Raw genomic sequence first — 6,000 nt, 5'->3', positions numbered from 1 at the left:
TTCAAGATGAAGTCTTGTGAAATGTTGCACATGAAGCCACTCACAGATTGGAGGGAGTGTGCACGTCTAGACTCTATAGATGCGCGGATGGGCTATTTTTTCATCCACAACCGCAACACAAAACTCATCATCCACCAGCAATCTATTTGCACCCAAGGTTTTGACAAATTTTCAAAACCGCACTCGCCCGCCATCCGCCCATTGATTTTAGATTTTAAAACAATCATATAGCAAACAAACTAAAGAGCCTCGATAAAAATGCAAACTCTATAGCTCATTCATTTCAATTCGCTCAACGTGCATGTCAGCATTCTTAATTGTCCGTAACAAAACGTCGCTATTTGCTCAGGGTTTAACTCCCTGTTCGGAACCTCACCGTGAGTGCGTGGGCTCAATAAACGTGCCAGTTCGTTGTTCAAGAATCGTGGCTTTATTTGCCGTGATGCACTAAATAACAGGGCAATTGCTTCCTGACTCGCTTCGGTCGCCTTCCTACCATTAATTTCACATACAGTAAAACATAGACACCCGTACGCTCCGCGGGCCCATTCAAGAAGCGCGTGCCTCTGGCATATATATATATTAATTTGAGTAGTTAAACCGCCACCCGCCCGAATTTTAATTAAAATGTAATTTTTTGTCACGTCATCCACCCAACCTGCGGTTTAGCCGCGCACACCGCAGCTGTAACTGCAATCCACGCATCTCTACTAGACTCACAGAGGGGAGGGAGCAACGACTTTTAACCAACACTTCAACATTTTAAGTAGCTTCTTCAGTTGTGACAGGGTTCTGGTGACAGGGTTCTTCCGTTGTGACAGGGTTCTTCCGTTGTGACAGGGTTGTTCATTTGTGACAGGGTTGTTCGGTTGTGACAGGGTTTTTCAGTCGTGACAGGGTTATTAATTTGTGACAGGGTTGTTCCGTTGTGACAGGGTTGTTCAGTCGTGACAGGGTTGTTCAGTCGTGACAGGGTTGTTCAGTCGTGACAGGGTTGTTCGGTTGTGACAGGGTTTTTCAGTCGTGACAGGGTTATTCATTTGTGACAGGGTTGTTCCGTTGTGACAGGGTTTTTCAGTCGTGACAGGGTTATTCATTTGTGACAGGGTTGTTCCGTTGTGACAGGGTTGTTCAGTCGTGACAGGGTTGTTCAGTCGTGACAGGGTTGTTCAGTCGTGACAGGGTTGTTCGGTTGTGACAGGGTTTTTCAGTCGTGACAGGGTTGTTCAGTTGTTACAGAGTTGTTCAGTTGTGACAGGGTTGTTCGGTTGTGACAGGGTTGTTCAGTTGTGACAGGGTTGTTTGTGACAGGGTTGTTAGACAGGGTTGTTCGGTTGTGTGACAGGGTTGTTCGGTTGTGACAGGGTTGTTCGGTTGTGAGACAGGGTTGTTCGGTTGTGACAGGGTTGTCCAGTTGTGACAGAGTTCTTCCGTTGTGACAGGGTTGTTCAGTTGTGACAGGGTTGTTCGGTTGTGACAGGGTTGTTCGGTTGTGACAGGGTTGTTCGGTTGTGACAGGGTTGTTCGGTTGTGAGACAGGGTTCTTCAGCTCTGACAGGATTCTTCCTTTGTGACAAGGTTGTTCATTTGTGACAGGGTTGTTCAGTTGTGACAGGGTTGTTCCGTTGTGACAGGGTTGTTCGATTGTGAGACAGGGTTGTTCAGTTGTGACAGGGTTGTTCCGTTGTGACAGGGTTGTTCGGTTGTGACAGGGTTGTTCAGTTGTGACAGGGTTGTTCAGTTGTGACAGGGTTGTTCAGTCGTGACAGGGTTGTTCAGTCATGACAGGGTTGTTCGGTTGTGACAGGGTTGTTCAGTCGTGACAGGGTTGTTCAGTTGTGACAGGGTTGTTCAGTTGTGACAGGATTGTTCAGTTGTGACAGGGTTTTTCAGTCGTGACAGGGTTGTTCGGTTGTGACAGGGTTGTTCAGTTGTGACAGGGTTGTTCCGTTGTGACAGGGTTGTTCGGTTGTGACAGGTTTGTTCAGTTGTGACAGGGTTCCTCCTTTGTGACAGGGTTGTTCAGTTGTGACAGGGTTGTTCAGTCATGACAGGGTTGTTCAGTTGTGACAGGGTTGTTCAGTTGTGACAGGGTTGTTCAGTCGTGACAGGGTTGTTCAGTCATGACAGGGTTGTTCCGTTGTGACAGGGTTGTTCAGTTGTGACAGGGTTGTTCAATCGTGACAGGGTTGTTCCGTTGTGACAGGGTTGTTCAGTCATGACAGGGTTGTTCGGTTGTGACAGGGTTGTTCAGTTGTGACAGGGTTGTTCGGTTGTGACAGGGTTGTTCAGTTGTGACAGGGTTGTTCAGTTGTGACAGGGTTGTTCAGTCGTGACAGGGTTGTTCGGTTGTGACAGGGTTGTTCAGTTGTGACAGGGTTGTTCGGTTGTGACAGGGTTGTTCAGTTGTGACAGGGTTGTTCAGTTGTGACAGGGTTGTTCAATCGTGACAGGGTTGTTCAGTCGTGACAGGGTTGTTCAGTCGTGACAGGGTTGTTCAGTTGTGACAGGGTTGTTCGGTTGTGACAGGGTTGTTCAGTTTGTGACAGGGTTGTTCAGTTGTGACAGGGTTGTTCAGTTGTGACAGGGTTGTTCGGTTGTGACAGGGTTTTCAGTTGTTCAGTTGTGACAGGGTTGTTCAGGTTGTGACAGGGTTGTTCAGTTGTGACAGGGTTGTTCAGTTGTGACAGGGTTCCTCCTTTGTGACAGGGTTGTTCAGTTGTGACAGGGTTGTTCAGTCATGACAGGGTTTTTCAGTCGTGACAGGGTTGTTCAGTTGTGACAGGGTTGTTCGTTTGTGACAGGGTTTTTCAGTCGTGACAGGGTTGTTCAGTTGTGAGACAGGGTTGTTCGGTCCTGCACCGCACTGTAACCTGATGGTTTATTTTATTTGTATTTTGTAATTATTTAGAGTTTGACAAAAGAACACAGTTGAGCGTAAATGACTGCATCTGTTAAAGTTTGTTAAACAATAAATGACTTTACAAAGTCACTTTTTTTGTTCTATATCCATCTTTTGATCTGCCACAATAATGTAATAATGAATTTAAATGAAAATACCTCAAGTTGAGGCTTTTCTGAGGAATTTTTAGGTGTGATAAAAAAGAAATTAATCAGATGAATTAATTACAGATCATAATGAATTAATCTCTCAATTTTTTTAAATCTCTTGACAGCACTAGGTTCATTTTGGAGATTCAATTGAAATGACACATTTTAGGCTCTAAAATGTCATTATGGTAATACATTATAATAACTACACCTTATTTAGCCTTAATAAAGCATGAACAAAGACTTAATTAATAATGATTCATGCTTAGTAACTACTTAATTACTACCAGCACTTAACTTGCACTTAATTCGCCTGTGCTGTAAATAGTAACTCAATACTTCTTAATTACTCATGAACTAACCATTTGCATGTTTACAAATGCATATTTAAGTACACATTTGAGCATTTATTAATGATTAGTAAGTTATGAGAGAATGATTTACTAATAATGCAATGCAATGATAATTCAGGCAGCTATTATCTGTTAAGTCTTTCAGAGAGCTTTTCTAAAGTGAAGGCTAATTATGTTTATCAAGCATTTGGTGGTGGACTTCCGCAGACGTCACTCTACTACCCTCTCAGTGAACATCCAGGGAAGGGACATTGAGAGAATGGACTCATATAAGTACCTGGGTGTTCATCTGAACAATAAACTGGACTGGACTCACAACACAGATGCACTGTACAGGAAGGGCCAGAGCAGGCTTTATCTCCTGAGGAGACTCAGGTCTTTTGGAGTGGGGGGGCCACTCCTGAAGACCTTTTATGACTCTGTGGTGGCATCAGCCATCCTGTACGGTGTGGTCTGCTGGAGCAGCAGCATCACAGAGAGGGAGAGGAAGAAGCTGGACAAGGTCATCAAGAAGTCCAGCTCTGTTCTGGGCTGTTGTCTGGACTCAGTGCAGGAGGTGGGGGACAGGAGGGTCCTGACTAAGGTCGTCTCTATGCTGGGCCATGAGTCTCACCCCCTGCAGGAGGCTCTGTCTGCTCTGGAGAGCAGCTTCAGTGAAAGACTGATTCACCCTCGCTGTGTGAAGGAGAGGTTTCGCAGGTCTTTCCTTCCTGCTGCTGTCAGACTTTACAACAAACACTGTTAACACTGAACATGTACCAGTCAATCATAACCATGTGCAATTATTTTTAAGTCTATTTTTAAATTATTTTAAGCTATTATTTATTATCTGTGTTACCTTTTCCTGCTGTTCTGAAATTGTGCGTTGCAACACTGGAATTTCCCCACTGTGGGACTAATAAAGGCATATCTTATCTTATCTTATTTGTTAAGGTTGGTCAAATTCCAGAGAAACAATAATGCATTACTAACAAATCATTCTCTCATGGCTTACTAATCATTAATAAATGCTCAAATTTTTTTACTTAAAGGTTGTATGGAGGATTTTTTTTTTTTTTGTTTTTGTTTCAAATTGTCAATGATAGCAATATAGAGATGCAGTAGCCTTGTAATTATGATGACCAAAAAAAAGAGAATAAAAATTCATCAACTCTGGACGTGGTGGGGCAAGCTAAACATTTGCCAATAGATAACGACACTGCCTCGTTATCTGTTAGCTGACAGGCTGTCAATCAAACTCCCTACGTTTCTAGCGTAACTGACTTGCCTGCGCGCTGCCATTACGTGGTTTACGTACGGCTGTCACGCAGTCCACAGACGCACAGACGCTGTTTACTCCACCAACGCAACAGTTCTTAGCGGCTTTTTTGACCTATATCTTCCTCGCAGTTAGCACAAAGTTTATTGCAATGGCAGATAAGAATCCAGGAGCAGTTAGCCCCAAAACAAAGTCAGTTTTTGAGGTCACTGAAAGAAGAAGACAAGGGGAAAAGCAGCGAAACCAAACCAAGGTGATTCTTGAAGATTCATTCCAGCGATGGCGCGACTGAAGCAGACACAGGGTCTAAAGACTGACGCACTGGTCGCCAAATTACTTCTGGACAGGTAACTTCTGCTTATTATGAAAACGTACTTTATTTCCAAGAGTTAGACAAACGTTTTTCAGGACACGAATGCGATATCCTATGTCTGAAAACTTAATTTTCAAGGCAAAGAAAGAGTCCGCTTGCTGCTGCATGTTGTAGTAGTAGCTAGTTCATTCGCACGGAATCTCCGCGCCCCCCTCTCTGCGCCCCTCTCTGCCCGTTCCGCTCTTCTCCCTGCTCCTCACGGAATCTCCACGCACCGCTCCCCTCTCCTCTCTCCTCTCCTCACTCCCCGCTCCGTTCTTCGCCCTGCTTCTCACTTCTTGTCCGCGCACGAAATATCCGCGCACCCCCTCCCCCCGCTCCTCACTTCTCCGCCTTGCCTAACCAACACTGTAGTTAGTTGTTTACAAGTCATGTGCAGCGCACCGGTTTCTGGCGTAAAGGATGAGGCGGGAAGGAGGCGTTTCTACGTAGGGAGCTGTGGGGGAGGGGGGGTGGTTTCACGCATGCGCAACATTTGAAAAAGGTCAAAGTCGCTGGATTTCTCGTTCCTTGGAAAATCCTCTATACAACCTTTAAATATACATTTACAAATGCACACACAAAGGGTTAGTTCATGAGTAATTAAGTAAGAAATACTTATGAGTAACTATTTACAGCACAGGCGAATTAAATGCAAGTTAAGTGCTAATTCAGGAAGTAATTAAGTAGTTACTAAGCGTGAATCATTATTAATTAAGTCTTTGTTCATGCTTTATTAAGGCTAAATAAAGTGTAGTTATTATAAAGTGTTACAGTCATTATTTTATTACATAAAAAATACAAAAATACAAAACCAAGCCTTTAAACTTCCATTCACTGTCATGACCTTTGCCCTTAGAGCCACTGATCTGCTGAAGACTTCCCACAACAGTACCATAGAAAGAACGATAGAATAATGGAGAGAAAAATGAAAGGACATTTACCACATGACACTCCATCCCCAATATCCCCTCTCTTTCTTTTCC

The sequence above is a fragment of the Boleophthalmus pectinirostris genome, unplaced genomic scaffold, assembly GCF_026225935.1.
Source record: "Boleophthalmus pectinirostris isolate CB_2022bp ecotype Guang Dong unplaced genomic scaffold, ASM2622593v1 HiC_scaffold_3, whole genome shotgun sequence".
Classification (NCBI taxonomy): Eukaryota; Metazoa; Chordata; class Actinopteri; order Gobiiformes; family Gobiidae; genus Boleophthalmus; species Boleophthalmus pectinirostris.
This window is presented reverse-complemented; position numbering follows the sequence as displayed.